Below are 23,589 nucleotides of genomic sequence, written 5' to 3' on the forward strand. Positions count from 1 at the left end.
TCCAAGTGTCATCTCCTGAAACCAAAGGTGCAGTACCTGGGACACGTGGTGAGTGCTGACGGAGTGGCTCCCGACCCTGATAAGATCACCGCGATTAAGGAATGGCCAAGACCCTCCAGCGTAAAGGAAGTGCGGCAGTTCCTCGGGTTGGTAGGCTACTACCGAAGGTTCATTCCCGGTTTCACCAAAAAGGCAGCTCCTATGCAGGACCTCCTGATAGGCCAGTCCAGGAAGGCCAAGAACCAGAAGCCGCCCTTCAGATGGGAGAAGCTGGAAGAAGAGTCCTTCCGCCAGCTGAAGATGGCCCTCACGGGGGATGAAATCCTGGCGTACCCTGATTACAGCCAGCCCTTTATCCTCTACACCGACGCAAGTAACATCGGGCTAGGAGCCGTACTGTCCCAGATCCAGCAGGGGAAGGAACGGGTAATTGCTTACGCCAGTCGAAAACTGCGACCCACCGAAAAAAACCCTGAGAATTACAGCTCATTCAAGCTAGAGTTCCTGGCAGTGGTGTGGGCAGTCACCGAACGCTTTAAGCACTACCTCGCCTCTTCCCGGTTCACCGTGTACACGGATAACAACCCGTTGACACACCTGGACACTGCAAGACTCGGTGCCCTGGAGCAGAGATGGATGGCCCGCCTGTCCAACTATGAGTTCACGATCAAATACCAGGCAGGACGCTCCAATACCAACGCGGATGTCCTGTCCAGAATGCCAAACCTACCGGACGTAGGGGAAGATCCAGAGGAATTGGAAGAAGTTGAACTCCCCGCGTTCCACCGTCATGGAACTATCCAGTATTCCCACCGTGTAAGGGGTAAGCAATCCGCTACGTTCAACCCCTTACCTCATTACAACTGGGCGGAAACGCAAGACAGTGACCCCGCCGTCCGACTGGTGAAGGAGATGCTGACTCAGCCAGATGCCCGCCTTGACCCAGACGATCCGGAGGAGACCAAGCAACTGTGGGCTGAGAAGAGTCGACTGTTCCTTTACAAGGGGAAGTTGTGCCGCAGAATGGTTAACTCCCGGACGCATGAACTGATCTGGCAAGTAGTGGTGCCAAGAAGAGACGCGGCTATGGTACTGGAGGCATACCACGACGGAGCTGGGCACTTCGGATGGAAGAAGCTGGAGTTCCTGCTGCGCGGGCGGTTCCACTGGGTAGGCATGAGAGGAACCATCGAGAGGTGGTGCAGAGACTGTGGACCGTGCCACCTAAGAAGGAAGGACCGTGCCAGCCAGAAGACTCCCTTGCAGCCCATCATCACCCGACAGCCACTGGAACTGGTAGCCCTGGACCATGTGAAACTGGCTCCAAGCAGATCTGGGTATGTCTACGCCCTCACAATCGTAGATCATTACTCCCGGTTCCTGGTGGTGGTCCCGGTCAAGGACTTAATGGCTCAAACAGCAGCTAGAGCCTTCCAGCAGCACTTCTGCTGTCCACACGGATACCCAGAGCAGGTGCTGACGGACCAAGGACCTGCCTTTGAAGCGGATGTCTTCCAGGAGTTCTGCACTCTGTATGGCTGCCGGAAGATAAGAACAACACCCTATCATCCGCAAACCAATGGACTCTGTGAGAAAATGAACCAGGTGGTGATAGACCTTCTGAAAACATTGCCCCTGGAAGAACGCAGTCTGTGGCCTGAGAAACTGCCTGATCTGGTGGACCTATACAACCACATCCCAGTAGGTTCTACCAACTGTACCCCGGCTTACCTGATGAGAGCAAAACCTGGTAAGCTGCCTGTTGATCTGGATATGGGAGTCCTGACACCCGAGGACACTTCACCAGAAGCAGACTGGGATACAGAGAGGCAGCAGCAGTACCGGAAAGTACAGGAGAGCGTTGAGCGAAGTCTCTGTCAAGCTAGAGAAAGACAGGAGAAGGCTTACAAGCAGTATGCTCCCGCTGTTCCCCTGGTACCTGGAGAGCAGGTCTTGAAGAGGAAGAGACGGCTCCACAAGTTGGACGACCAGTGGGAGAAAGACCCGTACACCGTACTGCCCTCAAGCCATGAGAACCCAAAAGTCTGCACAATCAGTAAGGACGGAGGAGAAACCACAGCCATTGTCTCCCGAGATCACCTGAAGAAGTGTCCCGAACTGCTACGAAACCCTGAAGAAGAACAAGAAGACCCTCGACCCGCAGAGGAAAGGGAAGAGATGGTCCATACTGTACTCGGAGACTTCCCTCGGTCTTGGACACAAGTGAATGGCGCTGTTGTGGTACCCGTCCTCACCTTCCTCCAACCAGCATCCCGAGTGCCTACGGAGAAACAGGTAGAGCTGGAAGAGCAGCCGGTCCAGGAGGCAGAAGACCCCACACAAGCAGACCAGGAGAATCAACCCTCTGCTTATAGTGAGCCTGCCGTACCCCTAGTGAGCCAAAGAGCCCGTAGACAGCTGCCCAGTTTACCTTTGACAGCTCCTACATCTTGTAGCTCAGGACCAGTCAGTAAGCTCCGTAGGTCCACTAGAGCCACTAGAGGCCAGTTGCCCGTACGTTGGAGGATCTAAAGTGTTCAAACTGTTTTATTTGTATTTACCTGTTTATTGTTGCTTGTAAATAATTATGTATTTCCAGTTATTTTATAGGTGTCAGTTATGGATTATCCGGAATCCTTTGTATATATGTTTGGAGCGTAACCCAGGAAAGGACTAAGACTGTTAAAGACTCGGGGTAGGACAGACCCCTACCTGGTTACGGCTCCCTGTTCCTTGGTGAAATGGACACCCTTGTTTTCTTCAAAAAATGCACCCGGTTGCGGACACGCCGTGACCATCATAATGTGTTTTTCTTTGTTGTACTGTTTCTGTTTATAACTTGTTATGTTTACAAAAATATGTTTAGTCCCGGAGTACTAAATTTTACTAGGGGGGAATGTGGCACCCCAGGGGTCTGGTTTCCACAGTAATAGCAATATTACGTCTGAGAGCAGGTGGGAGGTCTCCTGGTCAGGAAACCTATGCATGCCACACCTCCTGCCCAGTCCTGGGAGGGGAAGAACTTCCCCTATATAAAACTAGGGCTGAGGCAGGGTTGGGGAGAAGAAGAGGAGTCCCAGACAGAGACACAGTCTGGTCTGGAGTGTAGCAAAAGCAAGGAAAGAAAGATCAGGAGCTCAGTGGGAGCAGTGCTAAAAGGAGTCGGGCTGGAAGCTGTAGAGCTCGCCCTGATTGAAGAGTTCTCACCGGACCCGGAGTCCGAGGCTGTGGGGACTAATCCTTACCCAGCAGCAGAAACCGACCGGCAGGGGATTTCAGGTCCTCTGGCCCAGAAACCCGAAGGCACGGTCACACGCAAGGGACCAGCACCGCCGTCGTGGAGCGGAAGCTACCAGAAGGCCCCGAGTCACCGGCCATACGGGTGAGCACCACACGGTACACTCAGGGACGTGGGCTACTTTTACCCGCCTCTAGCAAGGTAGCCAGAAGAGTACAATTAGTTGGAGAGGCCTACAACTCCGCCTGGCCAGGGGAGATCCTATCTGCTCACAGACTGACCAGGCCCCGATCGCTAGCCAGTACTCCGGGAGGGTCTACCTTTGCCACCAGTAAAGACCCTGAACTACACCGCACCGTCTCTGAGTGGTTCCTGGTGCCTGCGTGCAACTCTGCTAACCCCATCATTCACGTCGGCTGCCCTGAGGCCATACCCCTCCCGTTGGGGGTTATACCATCCACGCTGCACATCCGTACCACCGGCCTCAGCGGTCTGCCCTGCAGCGGCGGCTTCATAGCCGCATTCAACGGGTGGCGTAGTCGAACACTCTAACATCTACTGCTAAACACTGCCATTTAGCTTGACACCCTGGGCACGGACCGGGTCACCGCCACGAGGACTACTACCCCCAACAGATCCGGCTCCGGGTATTCCCCGCGTGCGCAACGCTGCACCACAGCACAGGCCCAGGGGGCGCGTCATGTCAGTAGGATCAAACCTCAAGCCATCTATATGGGTATGCTGGTCATAGGAATCTGAATAACATCATACATTGATATCTGCAATCTGATGTCTTATTCCAGAGATATCAACATTTTTCTTATATGTAAATGAGCTGTTACAGGCTATGGGGCGGTCACTGATCTGCATGAGAATCTGTCTCCAGAGATTATTATAAATAAATTGGGAGTTACCAGTGTGAGACATGTAACTAACACAGGACAGTAGTACTGAACTCTGTCTCCTTACAAACACATTTGCTGCAGCTCTCACAACTCTTCTGTATTGCAACAATATTGCAGCACTGGCTGCCTGTGAGATGGAAGCTGAAACTCTAAGGGTATGTGCCCACGGTCAGGAGCCGCCAGCGGCCCCAACGCTGCAGAATACCAGCGCTATTAATAAATTTACTGGCGCCATACAAGGGGTTAATTAGGGGAAACTCCTATTAGGACCTTGCAAATACAGACATAGAAAGCTGGAGCCAAAAATCCCACAATGTGATAAGACATTATCACAAATGAATCAATTAAAAAATATCCTTTTTTATTAATACATGACATTAAAAATCTTCATCAAGAATAGAAAAAATGTATATATATGTATATATCTATAGATAGTACATCTAGGAAAAGTTTCACGGTGATAACACAAGAAAAAATGCATGACAGTTACAGAAAAATCACATGAATCAGAGTCTGAAAGTAGTATAAAATGAATAGTGGAAACAATGATGAGCAGCAATTCATGAAATAATTACCACTACTAGGAAAATATACTCCTTCAAAGTAATTACAGAGAAGGTCCTGTCTATTGTGAGCTCTGTTCCAGAGTTTCAGATATAAAGTGAACTTAGTATATTTCTATTTGAGAAAGTGGCAAGTGCATATGTGGCACCCCAGGGTTCTGGTTACCACAGTAATAGCAATATTACGTCTGTGAGCAGGTGGGAGGTCTCCTGGTCAGGAACCCTAAGCATGCCACACCTCCTGCCCAGTCCTGGGAGGGGAAGAACTTCCCCTATATAAACTGGGGCTGAGGTGGGGTTAGAAAAGAAAAAGAAGAGAAGAAGAGGAGTCCCAGACAGAGACACAGTCTGGTCTGGAGTGGAGCTGATACAGGGAGAGCAAGATCAGGAGCTCTGTGGGAGCAGTGATAAAAGGGGTCAGAGACTGGAAGCTGTAGAGCTCGTCCTGACTGAAGAGATCTCACCGGACACGGAGTCCGAGGCTGTGGGGACTGAGCCATACCCAGCAGCAGAAACCGACCGGCAGGGGATTTCAGGTCCTCTGGCCAAGAAACCCGAAGGCACGGTCACACACAAGGGACCAGCACCGCTGTCGTGGAGCGGAGGCTACCAGAAGGCCCCGAGTCACCGGCCATACGGGTGAGCACCACACGGTACACTCAGGGACGTGGGCTACTTTTACCCGCTTCTAGCAAGGTAGCCAGGAAGAGTACAATTAGTGGGGAGGCCTACAACTCCGCCTGGCCAGGGGAGATCCTATCTGCTCACGGACTGACCAGGCCCCGATCGCTAGCCAGTACTCCCGGGAGGGTCTACCTTTGCCACCAGTAAAGACCCTGAACTACACCGCACCGTCTCTGAGTGGTTCCTGGTGCCTGCGAGCAATTCTACTATCCCCATCATCCACGTCCGCTGCCCTGAGGCCATACCCCTCCCGTTGGGGGTTATACTATCCACGCTGCACAACCGTACCACCGGCCTCAGCGGTCTGCCCTGCAGCGGCGGTTTCATAACCGCATTCAACGGGTGGCGTAGTCGAACACTATAACATCTTATACTAAACTCCGCCGCTTAGTTTGACACCCTGGGCACGGACCGGGTCACCGCCACGAGGACTACTATCCCCAGCAGATCCGGCTCCGGGTATCCCCCTGCGCAGCAGAAGCAGCACAGGCCCAGGGGGCGTGTCACATATATCTATGTGTATAACAATTGGCTATAATAATGACGAGCCGAACATGGAGCAGAAATAGCAGGGCCAAAACTGTAGTGTAAACATGCTTACCCTCAGAGTGATAAATCTGTCCTGACTGTCACTCAGCCCCCGGAATAGCAGTGCTATTTTTTTTGTTTACATGTTGACTTTCCTCATAGATGTTAATCTATGTGGAAAGTCCACTAGTGGACCCGCATGAGAAATTGACATGCTGAGGGTCTGAAAACGCGCCACACCTCAGTTTTCGCGGGTGATCCACAGGTGCACAGAGATGCACAATGGACATGGATTTCTAGAAATCCCATCCACTATGCTGTAACATCTGGAAGCTGCGGGTTTGATGCTGCATAGACACACAGCGTCAAACCCGCAGCGGCTCCTGAGCGTGGGCACATACCCTTGGAGGAACCTGCAGATTTGTAAATTATAATCACACACAGCTCTAAAGTGAAATCAGGAGTACAGTGTCCATTTTAGGATATGATCAAATATCAAAGTCAAACATCAGAATAATGTCAGTTTGAGGCTAAATACCCTGACTGAGAGCTGACTTTAATATGTAACTTTGATAAGTGACTTTGATATCTGACTTTGATAAGTGACTTTGATATGTGACTTTGACATTTGGCTTTGATATGTGACTTTGACATCTGACCTTGGTTGTGTGACTTTGAAAAGTGACTTTGATAAGTGACTTTTAAATCTGACTTTGACATCTGACTTTGACATCTGATAATAATAATAAAAAAAGTTCTCTGTACGCTTGCAGGGACCGAGATACTCTATGTGTAGAAGCTAGTACACTTACCATTGAGTTATACACTCAGTTGAAGAAGCTTAGGCATTCTATTTGGTTATGTGATTTTCACTGCAAAGCTGTCTGAAACTCATTGGGACTTTCACAAAGATCTCCTCCAAACCAAATTCAAATGATGTGTGACATTGGTATGTGAGTCTGATATCTGACTTTCTTCAAACATCAGAATCAGAATCACAATTGCTTTTATACACCCTGAGTATTTTCATGGTTGATCCCATAAGGCAAGAAAAACTAGCAGCCACTAGTGTTGAGCGATACCTTCCGATATCGAGAAATATCGTATCGGATTGTATCGGACCGATACCCAAAAAATATTGGATATCGCCCATTCCGATACCGGAAACCAATGCAAGTCAATGGGACACAAATATCGTAATGAAAATAAACCCTTTCTTTCCTTGTAGGTTAATTCTACATGAAGTAAAACAACTAAGAATAATGTAGATTGTATTGGGGGAGGTGGGGGAGACAATAAAGGCATAGAGGATTAGCCCAATCAAATGGAATGCAGGAATTAATATTTTTTTTAAGACGTTCTGAGTTACAAAAATATTGACTATGTTAAGTTTTTTTATATTTTGTCAGATATTTATGTTTCACTACTTCCATGCTCTTCACCTTCTTTTTTACTTCTCCCACACTTTCTCCTTCATCATACTCAGCATCAGCATCTTTTTCATCAACTTCTGTTTCACCTTCTTCATCTTCTTCTTCTTCACCTTCTTCGTATTATTCTTTTTTTTACATTCTTCATATTCTTCTTATTCAACTATTATTCTTCTTCATATTCTACTTATTCATCTTCTTCATATTCTTCTTCTTCATCATATTCTTATTTGTGACAGGCATTCCTGTAGTTGTTATCTATAAAAGTTTGAAGATTACACCTTTCGTTCTGCCTGTCACAAAAGATTTACAACAGGATTTGTCCGCGTTCAGTTTGGCCTGCAGCAGCAAGTCTTTTCCAGGGCCACCACCCCCATACACTGCTTAGTCTTCTTCTGCTTATAATTTAGATAATATCTTTTGCTCTGATTTTTAGTCTTATGCTTAATATTCTTCTGCTTTTTGTTCTGCAGCTTCTTGTTCTTCTGCTTCTTGGTTTTCTGTCTCTTGTTCTTCTGTATCTTGGTGCTTGTCTTCTTGTTCTTTGTCCTCTTGGTCATCTTCTTCAGGGTCATCTTCTTGGTCTTCTTCGGGGTGGTCTTCAGGGTCGTCGTCTTCGGGGTCCTCGTCTTCTTCGGGGTGGTCTTCAGGGTCGTCGTCTTTGGGGTCATCGTCTTCTTCGGGGTGGTCTTCAGGGTCGTCGTCTTCAGGGTCGTCGTCTTCAGGGTCCTCATCTTCTTCGGGGTGGTCTTCAGAATCCTCGTCTTCAGGGTCGTCGTCTTCGGGGTCATCGTCTTCTTCAATGGGTGGTCTTCAGGGTCGTCGTCTTCAGGGTCGTCGTCTTCGGGGTCCTCGTCTTCTTCGGGGTGGTCTTCAGGGTCCTTGTTTTCAGGGTCATTGTCTTCGGGGACCTTGTCTTCTTCGGGGTGGTCTTCAGAGTCCTTGTCTTCAGGGTCCTCGTCTTCGGGGTCGTCATCTTCTGGGTCCTCGTCTTCTTCGGGGTGGTCTTCAGGGTCGTTGTCTTCAGGGTCGTCGTCTTCGGTGTCCTCGTCTTCTTCGGGGTGGTCTTCAGGGTCATTGTCTTCAAGGTCATCGTCAGGGAGATCCAGAGTGATTACCAAGAACCATTTCAAAAAGCTTGAACTTGGAAATGTAGCAGAAGGTACAAGAAGGCTGAGGAACTGCCGAGAACCAGCTGACGGTACTGGAACCCGGATAGTAGCAGAAGGCACTAGAGCCAATGGAACTACCGAGGACCAGCTGACGGTACTGGAACCCAGTTACTAAGCAGGAGGTAACTGTGCCAGAAAGCACTACCAAGGACCAGCAGACGTTGGTGGAACTTGGATACCGAGAAGGAGGCACCTAAGCCAAAGGCACTGTCGAGAACCAGCTGACGGTACTGGAAACCGGATGGGTAGCAGAAGGTACAAGAGCAAATGGAACTACCGAGAACCAGTTGATGGTACTGGAACCCGGATGGGTAGCAGAAGGTACAAGAGCTAATGAAACTACCGAGGACCAGCTGACGGTGCTGGAATTCGGTTACTAAGCAGGAGGTACCTGTGCCAGAAAGCACTACCAAGGACCAGAAGACGTTGGTGGAACTTGGATACCAAGAAGGAGGCACCTAAGCCAAAGGCACTGCCGAGAACCAGCTGACGGTACTGGAACCCGGATGGGTAGCAGAAGGTACAAGAGCAAATGGAACTACCGAGAACCAGCTGACGGTACTGGAACCCGGATGGGTAGCAGAAGGTACAAGAGCCAATGTAACTACCGAGGACCAGCTGACGGTACTGGAACTCGGTTACCAAGCAGGAGGTACCTGTGCCAGAAAGCACTACCAAGGACCAGCAGACGTTGGTGGAACTTGGATACCGAGGAGGCACCTAAGCCAAAGGCACTGCCGAGAACCAGCTGACGGTACTGGAACCCGGATGGGTAGCAGAAGGTACAAGAGCAAATGGAACTACCGAGAACCAGCTGACGGTACTGGAACCCGGATGGGTAGCAGAAGGTACAAGAGCCAATGGAACTACCGAGGACCAGCTGACGGTACTGGAACTCGATTACTAAGCAGGAGGTACCTGTGCCAGAAAGCACTACCAAGGACCAGCAGACGTTGGTGGAACTTGGATACCGAGAAGAAGGCACCTAAGCCAAAGGCACTGCCGAGAACCAGCTGACGGTACCGGAACTCGGATGGGTAGCAGAAGGTACCCATGAAAAAAAAAGTTGCAAGGCCGCGAGCCGGCCTGAGTTACCGAAACCCACAGTCCTACAGGGGGTGCTTGTCCTATTGGCACTATGGAACCAGCCTTCATTGCCAGATCCCGCAGCCCACATAGGAGTCACCTAAGCTGCAGGCACCATAACATAACATAGTAACATAACATAGTTTGTAAAGCCGAATAAAGACTTGCGTCCATCAAGTTCGACCTGTTAGTTCTGTAATTTCTAAAGTTGATCCAGAGGAGGGCAAAAACCCCAAATGATTTAGCCAATCTTCACCTGAGGAAAAATTCCCTCCCGACTCTGAAACCAGCAGTCAGAATAAATCCCTGTATCAACCTACTATTTTTTTTTTTTTTTTAAGTATATGCTGAAATCTGTCTGGTATCTAGAAATGCATCCAGTCCCCGCTTGAACTGGTGTAGTGAATCTGACATTACCGTCTCCTCACTCAGTGAATGCCATATTCTCACTGCTCTTACCGTAAAGAACCCCTTCCTATGCTGGTGCTGAAGCCTTTTCTCTTCCAGTCTTAGTGAATGCCCTCTTGTTACCGTAATATCCCTCCTTTTGAACAAATCCCGGGCAAGATCTCTATACTGTCCCCTAACATATTTGTACACATTTATTATGTCCCCCCTCAACCTTCTCTTTTCCAGGCTGAATAGTCCTAGTTTTGCCAACCTCTCTGGGTATTGCAGTCCCTCCATTCCCTTTATTAATTTTGTTGCCCTCCTTTGTACCTTTTCAAGCTCATTTATATCCTTTCTATATATTGGGGCCCATAACTGAGCACAGTATTCCAAGTGTGGTCTGACCAGTGCTTTGTACAGTGGAAGAACAATGTTCTCATCCTTTGCAGCTATACCTCTTCTGATACATCCCATTACCCTGTTTGCCCTTACAGCAGCGGCCTGACTTTGGGCACTCCAATTTAGTTTATCAATCAAGATGCCCAAGTCCTTCTCCATCTCTGAATTCCCCAATGATTTCTCATTCAGTGAGTACTGGTGACTTCCATTTTTCCTTCCCATTTGTATGACCTTACATTTCTCCTCGCTAAACCTCATTTGCCATTTAATGCTCCACCTACCCAGCTTATCCAAGTCCCTCTGTAGGTCTGCACTGTCCTCTTTTGTATTAATTGTTTTACATAACTTTGTGTCATCTGCAAATATTGATATTTTACTATTTATCCCGTTGACTATGTCGTTAATAAAGATGTTAAATAACATTGGGCCTAGTACAGACCCCTGTGGTACCCCACTAGTGACGCTTACCCAATCTGAGTATATTCCATTTATAACCACCCTCTGCCTTCTATCCTTTAGCCCAGGGTTCCCCAACTCCAGTCCTCAAGGCCCACCAACAGGTCATGTTTTCAGGATTTCCTTAGTATTGCACAGGTGATGGAATTATTGCCTGTGCAGGTGATGCAATTATCACCTGTGTAATACTAAGGAAATCCTGAAAACATGACCTGTTGGTGGGCCTTGAGGACTGGAGTTGGGGAACCCTGCTTTAGCCAGTTAGCTACCCACTTGCAGACATTTTCTCCCATCCCCATCATTCTCATTTTGTATACCAACCTATTATGTGGCACGCTATCGAACGCTTTTGAGAAGTCGAGATACACGACATCCACTGGTTCCCTCTGATCTACTCGAGAGCTAACCTCCTCATAGAAGTCAATCAGGTTTGTTTGGCAGGAGCGATTCCTCATGAATCCATGTTGGTTCGGGATTAAAAGATTATTAGCATCAAGATGCTCCGTAATTGCCTCTTTAATGAAGCTTTCAAAAATTTTGCCCACAACGGACGTCAGACTCACCGGCCGATAGTTTCCGGCGTCACTTTTCGCTCCCTTTTTGAATATTGGCACTACATTCGCCTGTCGCCAATCAAGTGGCACAGACCCAGTCTCAACAGAGTCCTTAAATATAAGATATAACGGTCTGTCTATCACATTACTTAGTTCCCTTAGTACCCGTGAGTGTATGCCATCAGGTCCTGGTGATTTGTTTATTTTAATGTTACTGAGGCGTTTCTGTACCTCAACTTGGGTTAGATTTGTCATACTTAGTGGAGGATTAAGCTTGTCACTTCTCATTTCTCCTGTTAGTTCTATTTCCTTTGTGAAAGTTGTTGAAAAAAAATAATTTAATAGATTAGCTTTATCCTCATCTTTCTCTATGATTTTGCCTTCCTCACTTTTTATCGGTCCAATATTATCCGATTTAATCCTTTTACTATTTATATACGTAAAGAACAGTTTGGGATTTGATCTACTTTCCCTAGCAATACGTTTCTCTGTTTCCTCCTTCGCTATTTTTATTTGTTTTTTACTGGTTCTCATTTTTTCCTTGTAACACATTAGTGCCTCCTTACTGTTTTCCTGTTTTAATCTCTTGAATGCCTCTTTTTTGCTATTTAACGCCCCTTTTGTGTTCTTGTTCAACCATATTGGTTTCCTCTTATTTCTGGCCCTTTTATTCCCATACGGTATATACCTCTCGCACTGAGTATTCAGAATTCTTTTGAAGGTTTCCCATTTACTATTCGTATTCCCTTGATTAAGTACTTTCTCCCAGTCAATAAGTTGAAGGTTTTCTATCAGCTGATCAAACTTCGCCCTCCTAAAGTTTAATGTTTTTGTTGTTCCCTTATTGATAACCCTACTGAAGGGCATTTTGAAGTCGATAATATTATGATCGCTATTACCTAGGTGCCCCCCTATCTGTACCTCAGTTATTCTATCAGGCCTATTAGTCAATATTAAGTCCAACACGGCCTTCCCTCTCGTTGGTTCCTGCACTAGTTGGGAGAGATAATTATCCTTAATATTTGTCAAGAACCTTTTTCCTTTCTGAGATCTACAGGTTTCTGTTTCCCAGTTAATATCCGGGTAGTTGAAATCCCCCATTACAATCACTTCATTTTGTTTTGCTACTTTGTCTATTTGTCCTAATAGCAGATTCTCATTCTCCTCTGTTATATTTGGTGGCTTATATCAGACCCCCAGTAATATTTTATTATTATTTTTTGCCCCCTCTATCTCTACCCACATGGACTCGACCCCCTCTTCTCCCTCTCCTATATCTTCCCTTAGTCTGGGTTTTAGACATGACTTTACATATAAGCAGACTCCTCCGCCTTTCCCCTGTTTCCGGTCCCTTCTAAATAAACTATAATCTAATAAATTTACCGCCCAGTCGTAGCTATCGTCTAGCCAAGTCTCTGTTATACCTACGATGTAAGCGCCTGCAGCTCATCCGCCTTATTGGTCAGGCTTCTTGCGTTGGTCAGCATGCAAGATAAAACTTTGGGGTTATTTAGCATCCTATTCTTCTCTAACGATCTAACTGTACTATCCCCACCCCCCTCTCCACCCTCATTATATTCACTTCTCTCCTTCCCCCTTGCTTGCCTCACATCCCACCTATTTCCTTGGTTTCCCCCCCGTCTCTAGTTTAAAAACTCCTCCAACCTATTAGCCATCTTCTTCCCCAGCACCGCTGCACCCTCCCCATTGAGGTGCAGCCCGTCCCTACGGTAGAGCCTGTAGCCGACCGCGAAGTCGGCCCAGTTCTCCATGAACCCAAACCCTTCTGCCTTGCACCAACTCTTTAGCCACTTATTCACCTCCCTAACTTCCCGTTGGCGCTCCTGTGTGGCTCGCGGGATTGGTAGTATTTCTGAGAAAACTATCTTGGAGGTCCTTGCCCTAAGCTTCCTACCTACGTCCCTGAAATCATTTTTAAGGACCCTCCATCTACCACTCACTTTGTCATTGGTGCCGATGTGGACCATGACCACTGGGTCTTCGCCAGCCCCACCCAGTAACCTGTCAACCCGATCCGCGATGTGCCGGACTCGAGCGCCAGGGAGGCAGCACACCGTTCGGCGATCCCGGTCTTTGTGACAGATTGCCCTGTCTGTCCCCCTAATAATAGAGTCACCCACTACCAGAACCTGTCTTGCCTGCCCTACACTTCCCCCCTCCCCCTCATTACTGGAGCATACACTCCCCCGGGCGGTCAGAGAATCTGTCGTGCTCCAATAATGCCGGTTCTGAACCAGCCTTCCTATACTTCTTCCCTCTATCCCTCCTAACTGTTATCCAGCTCCCTGCCTGTTCAGCCTGCACTTCCCCTCTATGCTCCACCCCCAGTATTGACCCATTGAGTGTCTGCTCGGTGAGCAGCAAACTCCGTTCCATGTTGTCGATGCTCCTCAGTATCGCTATCTGAGCACTTAGATCCAGAATTTGGGCTTCCAAGTGCACGATATGCTCACATCTCTCGCAGCAGTATGGATCCTCGAGCGGTTGCTCACGGAATGCATACATTGCGCAAGATGTACACTGCACGGCTCCGGCCAACATGGACGTCATTCTAAATATGGGGATACAGTCAGTATATATATACACAAGTACAAAACACAATTATTTATATATAGGTGTATGGACGGGGATCAATTAGGGATGTGCAAGTGTATCAATTAGATATCGGCGGGGGATCAGTTAAGTATGGACGGGGGATCAATTAAGTATCAAGTATGAACGGGGGAATCAGATAATTAGGTCAGGTGGATTAATTAAGTAAAAAGTAAAGAAAGAATGAAATACAGTCAGCAATTCAGTCCTAAGTCCTCCCTTCCAAACTCCCTGAATCCAAAGTCACTGAAAAACAAGTCACACACTTACTTTCGTTCGCACTTACGCTCCGGACACATGCAGCTCGTTCACACTCGCAAACTAAGAGATTTAAAGAGGTTTTTTTTTTTTTTTTTTTTCCTTTTCCAGCAATGTACCCTTCACCTCAATGCACTTCCAAAAGAGTCGGCTAACCCGACCGCAACATGACAAGACAACGTATTGGAGGCAAAGTGACGTTGACACTACCCGGAAACAGCTGGAATGCTGGAACAAGGCTGGGCAGGAGGGAGTACCCGTGCCAAAGACACTGCCGAGAACCAGCTGACGGTACTGGAACCCGGTTACTAAGCAGGAGGTACCTGTGCCAGAAAGCACTACCAAGGACCAGCAGACATTGGTGGAACTTGTATACCGAGAAGGAGGCACCTAAGCCAAAGGCACTGCCGAGAACCAGCTGACGGTACTGGAACTCGGATGGGTAGCAGAAGGTACCCATGAAAAAAAGTTGCAAGGCCGTGAGCCGGCCTGAGTTACCGAAACCCACAGTCCTACAGGGGGTGCTTGTCCTATTGGCACTATGGAACCAGCCTTCATTGCCAGATCCCGCAGCCCACATAGGAGTCACCTAAGCTGCAGGCACCATAGAGTCAGCTAACCCGACCGCAACATCACAGGACAACGTATTGTAGGCAAAGTGACGTTGACACTACCCGGAAATAGCTGGCATGCTGGAACCAGGCTGGGCAGGAGGGAGTACCCGTGCCAAAGACACTGCCGGGAAACAGCTGGCGGGGCTGTAACCCAGGGTAAATACTGAAAAAAAAGTGGAGCCAGAGGTGTAATTGGAGTGAGTTTTAAATCTGTAGTAGTAGTGAGAATGTGAACAGAGCAGGAGAATTTGCCGGACACACAGCTGGGGATCAGCTGGAGTTACTGAACCCCAATAACACGGCAGCAAGTGTTGACTTTGCCGACAGAACTTCAGAGGAGCAACTGCTGGTGTTGGAGCTCAGGGATTATACTGAAAACAGAGAGGAGCCAGAGGTGGAATTGGAGCAAGTTTTAAATCTGTAGTAGTAGTGAGAATGTGGACAGAGCAGGATAATTTGCCGGACACACAGCAGGGGATCAGCTGACGTTACTGAACCCCAATAACACGGCAGCAAGTGTTGACTGTGCAGACGGCACTTCTGAGCAGCAACTGGCGGTGTTGAAGCTCAGGGATAATACTGAAAACAGAGAGGAGCCAGAGGTGTAATTGGAGCAAGTTTTAAATCTGTAGTACAGTGGATGTGGACAGAGCAGGAGAATTTGCCGGACACACAGCAGGGGATCAGATGACGTTACTGAACCCCAATAACACTGGACCAAGCATTGACTGTGCAGACGGCACTTCTGAGCAGCAACTGGCGGTGTTGGAGCCCAGGGTAAATACTGAAAACAGAGGAGCCAGAGGCCTAATTGGAGCAACTTTAAAAACTGTAGTAGTGTGAATGTGGACAGAGCAGGAGAAATTGCCGTACACACAGCAGGGGAACAGCTGATGTTACTGAACCCCAATAACACTGGAGCAAGCGTTGACTGTGCAGGCAGCACTTCTGAGCAGCAACTAGTGGTGTTGGAGCCCAGGGTAAATAGTGAAAACAGAGAGGAGCCAGAAGTGTAATTGGAGCAAGTTTGAAATTAGTAGTACAGCGGATATGGACAGAGCAGGAGAATTTGCCGGACACAGCTGGGGATCAGCTGACGTTACTGAACCCCAATAACACGGCAGCAAGTGTTGACTGTGCAGACAACACTTCTGAGCAGCAGCTGGCGGTGTTGGAGCTCAGGGATAATACTGAAAACAGAGAGGAGCCAGAGGTGTAATTGGAGCAAGTTTTAAATCTGTAGTACAGTGGATGTGGACAGAGCAGGAGAATTTGCCGGACACACAGCAGGGGATCAGCTGACATTACTGAACCCTAATAACACGGCAGCAAGTGTTGACTGTGCAGATGGCAGTTCTGAGCAGCAACTGGCGGTGTTGGAGCTCAGGGATAATACTGAAAACAGAGAGGAGCCAGAGGTGTAATAGGAGCAAGTTTTAAATCTGTAGTAGTAGTGAGAATGTGGACAGAGCAGTAGAATTTGCAGGACACACAGCTGGGGATCAGCTGACGTTACTGAACCCCAATAACATGGCAGCAAGTGTTGACTGTGCAGACGGCACTTCTGAGCAGCAACTGGTGGTGTTGGAGCTCAGGGATAATACTGAAAACAAAGAGGAGCCAGAGGTGTAATTGGAACAAGTTTTAAATCTGTAGTAGTAGTGAGAATGTGAACAGAGCAGGAGAATTTGCCGGACACACAGCTGGGGATCAGCTGACGTTACTGAACCCCAATAACACTGGACCAAGTGTTGACTGTGCAGACGGCACTTCTGAGCAGCAACTAGCGGTGTTGGAGCCCAGGGTAAATACTGAAAACAGAGGAGCCAGAGGTGTAATTGGAGCAAGTCTTAAATTAGTAGTAGAGTGGATGTGGACAGAGCAGGAGAATTTGCCGGACACACAACAGGGGAACAGCTGACGTTACTGAACCCCAATAACACTGGACCAAGCGTTGACTGTGCAGACGGCACTTCTGAGCAGCAATTGGTGGTGTTGGAGCCCAGAGTAAATACTGAAAACAGAGGAGCCAGAGGCCTAATTAAAGCAACTTTAAAATCTGTAGTAGTTTGAATGTGGACAGAGCAGGAGAAATTGACATACACACAGCTGGGGAACAGCTGACGTTACTGAACCCCAATAACGCTGGAGCAAGCGTTGACTGTGCAGACAGCACTTCTGAGCAGCAACTAGCGGTGTTGGAGCCCATAGTAAATCGTGAAAACAGAGAGGAGCCAGAAGTGTAATTGGAGCAAGTTTTAAATTAGTAGTACAGTGGATGTGGACAGAGCAGGAGAATTTGCCAGACACGCAGCAGGGGATCAGCTGACGTTATTGAACCCCAATAACACTGGACCAAGTGTTGACTGTGCAGACGGCACTTCTGAGCAGCAACTAGCGGTGTTGGAGCCCAGGGTAAATACTGAAAACAGAGGAGTCAGAGGTGTAATTGTGTGGGGGTCGTGATGACATTCCACTCGTCCTCCAGTCACTCCAAATTCAAACTATGAGCATGGGTCAACCATTCAAAGAATGAGTCAGACAACAAGCTGGTTCAAACTCAGAGCATGCTCAGAAGGCTACTGGCAAGCCACGATCTCAGCAATATTCTGAATTTATTTTTTACATGCACAAATCTAAATACACTACATAATGGGAGGGGAAAGGGGTTGTCCGGGGCGGGGTAAGCCATGAAAGTCCAATGTCTGGCCACTCCTGATTGGTCCACATCTCCTTATCTCAGTCTCTGGGCAGATATTGCAGCCGTCAGCTTATAATCTTGTTTCGTTTCTCTGAAATAAGTCTTGGCAACGCTGGAAATGTCTTAGTTTAAGTTTCGATTTGAGTATTACGTAGCAAGGAAAGCTTATTGTTATATGACACAAAATGGTGGTTAGTACATTAGCAAAAAAGCGTATAAAAGTTACAAAAGTATAAAAGTTACAAATATATATATTCTCTTTTTCCCCGACATTCCCCCCTAAACACTAAGCTTTCCTTTGCTTCGGGGCCTTTGAGACTGTCCATGTGTGGGGAGAGGGGAGGTGGATTTCTTCACCCAATCATCTTAGAAGCTGCCCCCTTATGGGACGCCCCCAGACAATCGAGCCCTATCCTGGGTGACACATGGAGTTCTCCCAACTGATCTTAAACTGAATCTTTCAATTGGACTTTATCATGGGGGGGGGTCTGGTCAGGCTTGTTCAAAGGAGTGTATTTCTCTATATAAGGGGACTGTGCAGCACAGGACCACCAGGCCCAATACTAGTAGGCCTCCCATTACTAGACAAACTTGTTGGAAGAATCCCTTGACCCCTCCCAACCATCCTGAGAAGAAGGAGCTATCTACCCCTGTGTGGTAGCTGTCCACCCTGGGACAGACAGTAAGCATATGGAAAGGATATAGAAGAAGGTAGTCATCTTTTATAGACTCGTTCTGTCTCTCTTGCAGTGGGAGGCGTGAATCCAGGTGCTCTTGCCCTCAAGCTTCAGAGCCGTCGGGGTGGTGAGAAGCACAGTGTACGGTCCCTCGAACCGCGGCTGGAGGCAGTCTTTCCGGACAAACTTCTTCACATACACTAGATCGCCTGGGATGAAATCATGTACTGCATCACCTGTAGATTCTGGGAGAGAAGCAGATACTGGAGAGCGGGTGTTAGTCAATTCTTTAGACAGAGCAATCACAAATTTTACTACTCTATCATGTGTTTCAGACAACTCTTGGGGCCTAATCTCTCCTATCTTGGGTGGGGTCCCAAACAAAATTTTATAGGGAGTCAGCCCATGTTTGGCCTGAGGAGTGTGTGTGATATGATACAATACTATAGGGAGTAGGTCGGGCCAGGGGAGGGGATGATCTTAGGTCATTTTCAAGAGCTGGGTCTTGAGTGTGGAATTCATCCTTTCCACTTTGCCTGAACTGGCAGGATGGTATGGAGTGTGGAGGCCCAAATCTGTTCCCAACATGTTCCAGAGTTCTTTGTAGATATTTGCTGTGAAAGCTGGTTCTTGATCCGATTCTATGACTTGGGGAACTCCAAATCTGCAGGCAATTTCGGTGATCAGTTTCTTGGCTGTGACTTTAGCAGTCATGTTGACAACCGGGTAGGCCTCGGGCCAGGCTGAGAACATATCCACGGCTACCAAAACGTACTCCTATTTTCTTGCTTTAGACATTTGGATATGGTCGACTTGTATTCTCTGCCAAGGGTAGTCTGGTTTAGCCAGGTGTTGGAGAGGGACCCGTGCCGTACACGTTGGGTTGCAGGTAGCGCAGACAGAGCAGAATTTTGAGTATGCAGTCACAGTGGAAGAGATTCCGGGTGCAAAGTACAGTTTCTTGATACATGCCAAGGCTTGATTCTTTCCTCTGTGTGTAGGCCCGTGAGCCCATGCTGCCACAGCTGAGTACATGCGTCTAGGCAAGCAAGGCTTCCCATCCACTTGGTAAAGAGTCGAGTTGACCTTTGAATCTTTGCGACCTGCCAGCACGGCTCCTGCCGCTTTCCATTGCTTGACTTCTTCAGTGGGGGGTCTTCCTTTGTTCCTCACACAATTTTTCTTTAGGCATCCTGACCCCCCTGGATTCCACTCGTGTCTCCGCTGGACTTGTATGGTCTTCCGCCGGCTGTTCCTTGGCTCTTGCTCTAGTGAGCGCCACAGCTACGGTTTGCAGGGTTTCTCCCATCTCTTCTTCCTTTTCCTGCCACTTTGATGACACATTCTCCACTGCTGCAGTCTTGGCTGCTTGGTCAGCTAGGTGGTTGCCCCTGGCTTCTCTGGATTCTAGTCTTCCATGAGCCTTGACCTTGATAACAGCAACCTGAATGGATAGTTCCAGGGCCTTCATTAGGGCCTTAATCCATGAGGCATGTTTCACTGGTGTACCTGCAGCTGTGATGAATCCTCTAGACTTCCACAAGAGTCCAAAATCATTGCAAATTCCATGTCCATACCTGGAATCGATATATATATATTCGCCTTTGTTCCTGCTGCCAGGTGGCAGGCCTCTGTGAGAGCCACAAGTTCAGCTTCTTGTGCAGACATGTATGGTGGTAGAGCTTCAGCCTTGAGGACTGTTAGGTCTGTTGTGACAGCATATCCCGTGTGGAACCTCCCTTGAGGGTCTGCGAAACGGGATCCATCAGTCCATAGGTGCAAGGCAGGGTCTGCGAGCGGATGTGCCACCATATTCTCTGGAGCAGAAGTCTCTTCCTGCAAAATTTTTATACAATCATGAGGTTCCACCAATGGACCTTCACCCTCTTCACCTTCCCCCCTAGAAGGTGGAGGCAAAGTGGCAGGATTGATAGTCAGACATCTGGTCAGCTGACTTGTCAAGGAGGATGTGAGCAGCGTGGAACGCCTTAAGGCACGGGGGGGGCAGTTCGGGCGACAGGGTCCAGGCGGGCTGAGTAGTAGCCCAAAGGCCGATACTTAAGATCATAGCGTTATGCTAGAACTCCAGAGGCATGACCTTCCGATTTCGAGACAAAAAAGTGAAATGGCTGAGTATAGTCTGGTAAGCCCAAGGCCGGGGCAAAAACAACAGCCTGTTTAAGGCGGTCAAAACATAGTCTGTGTTGATGAGAAACACGTGGATCTTCAGCATGAAGCCAAACTGAGCCTTCATTCTTGAGACAGTCGTACAGAGGTTGCATGAGCTTTGAGGCATCAGGGATCCATTGCCTGCAGTAAGTGATGAGGCCAAGGAAAGTCTGCATAGCGGAGTAGGTGGTTGGGAAGGTGATATCCATGATGGCTTGTTTTCTTTCTTCAGTCAGATGTCTAGCACCTTGTGATATACAATGTCCGAGGAAAATGACCTTGGGCAGACACCATTGGACTTTGCCTTTCGAGACTTTACAGTTAGCTGAGTGAAGAGACCAGAGAAGGGATACTGACATCTCTGGCAAATTTTCTTCAGTGCCACAGAGTAAAAGATCATCCACATACTGTAGAAGGGTGACCTGAGGGTTCTCTTGAACCCATGGCTCCAGAATAGACTTCATAGAATGAGTGAATTGGTTAGGAGAGTTCTGGGCTCCTTGTGGAGTCCTGGTCCATGTAAACTGTGCTCCTTGAAAGGTGAAGGCAAAAAGAAACCACGAATCTTCATGTAAGGGTATACTGAAGAAGGCGTTGGCCAGATCTAACACCGTAAACAAGGTGGCCGTTGGAGGCACCTGAGACAAAAGGGTGTTTGGGTTGGGTACCACTGGAGTTTCTAAAATGGTAGCTGCATTGACGGCTCTGAGATCCTGAACCAACCGGTATCTTGGAGGCTCTCCCGGAACGGTTTTCTTTTTTACAGGAAAGAGGGGTGTATTGCATGGAGATACACATCTGACAAGGACTCCTGATTCCAGGAGGGAAGCGACTTGGGTACTCAAGCTTTGTTCTTGTGCAGCCTTGAGGGGGTATTGTGGCAACCGTGGGTACCTATGTCCAGGCTTGAGGTGTACTCGGACCGGGGGAACCTGCAGGAGGCCAACGTCCTCTGGCCCGCTGGACCACAGAGAGTGAGGGAACTGTGAGGTTGTATGGTCATCATCATGAGAGGGAAGGCTTTAAGAACACCGCGGTCTTCAGTCCCTTGTTTGGAATGAGGGTCCCGCAAAAGAAGCTCCATACCATGGTTTCCGAAAGTAATTGTTGCCTTCATCCGCTCTAAGAGATCGGCTCCCAACAGATTGACAGGGCAAGTTTCAGAGACCAAGAATCTTGTGAGTACTCCGGTGAACGGTCCTGCAGACACAGGGACTGTGAGTGGAGAGGAAATATGTTGGCCTTCCACCCCAACACAGGTGAGGGTATCCGGTGATAGGGATACAGAAGGAGGGAGCTGTGCAGAGGAAATGACAGATGTGGCCGCCCCAGTGTCCACCTGTAACTCCAGTGGTTGATGGTCCACCTGTAAAGTGACAGTCTCTGAGGATGTGGTCAAGGCTACCACACTCCCAACACAACATTCGTCCTTCAGAATCACGAGATTGTCTCCTGTTTCTAGATGATCCCTTGTCATCTCTTCTGTCTTGTTTTCTATATGTGGGAGGAGTATCATCACCTGTGCCTTTAACCATTACCCACTTGATTCCATGTTGGTTGCCAGGGGGTGGGTAGCTTTCTTGAGCTTGATATAGCATGGCAGGAGCGGTTTTCTTCTTTGGCTTAGTATCCTTTTCCATTTTTAGCATGGCTTTTTGGAAAGCTTTGACAATGTTCACTACGTCGTTAAAAGAAGAAGAACGAATCTCGGGGCGTACCCTCAGAACGTCATCTCTGAGAGCGTCTTGTAGGCCATCTACTAGGGCCTGAACCAACAGGGCGGCCTGCATCTTGACGTGAGGACTGTATCCGAGATCCTTAAAATGCATGCTGAGTCTTGCAGCAGATCTTTCCACAGATTCATCAGGGTCTTGTTGAACATCTTGTACAGACCCAGCTTGATCTGACAAGCGATTCTGAGCCCAGGCTTTTAACTGTTTCATGTATTCTAGGCCGGATTCATACGTACTAAGGGGTCCTGCTTTTGTGGAAACCATGGCCTTTTGAAAGCTTTCCGTTTTCGGCTAAGTGAGCCTGGCATTCTGCAGCCAGAGTAGAACCAGCAGCAAGGGAAATTTTGCGAGCCAATCCTCCAACATGGCTCATACAGGTGTTTGCAGGGTTGACTTTGGCCCCCACCCGATGTGTAAGGATGTCACCATAGCCTATTGACAGAGTGACAGGGCGTCCCGATGGGTCTACTAGATTCCGGGAGCGGCAGGGGTCCTAGACTTCTGAGGGGCTGGAGGGGGGGTGGTGCTCTTTCAGCAGTTGCTTGGAGCAAGGGCCGGAGTACGGGTAATGGATGTGGGGTGAAGGATGCCATAGGAGACGTATGGGGTAAAGGGGGGGGGGCTGGAGTATCTTGAGCCCATCCCTCATCTGGCTCCGTATCGTCTTGAGTAACAGTATGTTGGCGGAAGGAGAGCAGTCTGGCCTGAAATTCTGGGGAGTTGAGGAGGATATCCCCAGGGTTGTGGGTGACTCCCATAGGAAACAGGGGAAGCGTCTCAGCATCGTGGACTGGAGCAGAGGGTGTCACATTAGTTTCAGATGGGTACTCTGGGACTACGGGCTTTTCCACCTGTGCTGGTGGCTGGTAATATGCACCGGACGGATCTAGTAGTGGATATAGGCTGGATTGGGGCTTTCCGGGCCTCCCACAACAAGTAAGAGGTGTAGTAAGATGGCCGTGGGAGGGAGGAGGTGGGAGTGGGATTATTCTTGGAGGCAGGAAAAGGTGTAGTAAGATGGCCGTTGGAGGGAGGAGGTGGGAGTGGGGGTGGGATTGTTCTTGGGGGCAGGGAAAGGTGTAGTAAGATGGCCGTTGGAGGGAGGAGGGGGGAGTGGGGGTGGGATTGTTCTTGGGGGCAGGCTGGGCATCGTGCCATGGGCGGCCCCCCCCCCACAGACACAGCAGAACTTCGGGTTCTGCTGTCAGCACATACGACACATCCATCCTTCCGATGATTTAGCGTCGGCGCCATTATAGGGTGGTGGCTGAGGGCTCGGTGTAGTGACAGGCATCAACGGGGTTACGGCCAATTTAGGGTCACATAACAAATCACATTCTGCAGCTTTCATGTATCCGAGCAAAGGCTCGGCATTCTCTGTTCCCCCCTGCACCATCTACTCTAAGATGTGCTTGCAGA

This window comes from Phyllobates terribilis, unplaced genomic scaffold, assembly GCF_046119375.1.
Source record: "Phyllobates terribilis strain yellow unplaced genomic scaffold, ASM4611937v1 Scaffold_3__8_contigs__length_932513732, whole genome shotgun sequence".
Lineage (NCBI taxonomy): Eukaryota > Metazoa > Chordata > Amphibia > Anura > Dendrobatidae > Phyllobates > Phyllobates terribilis.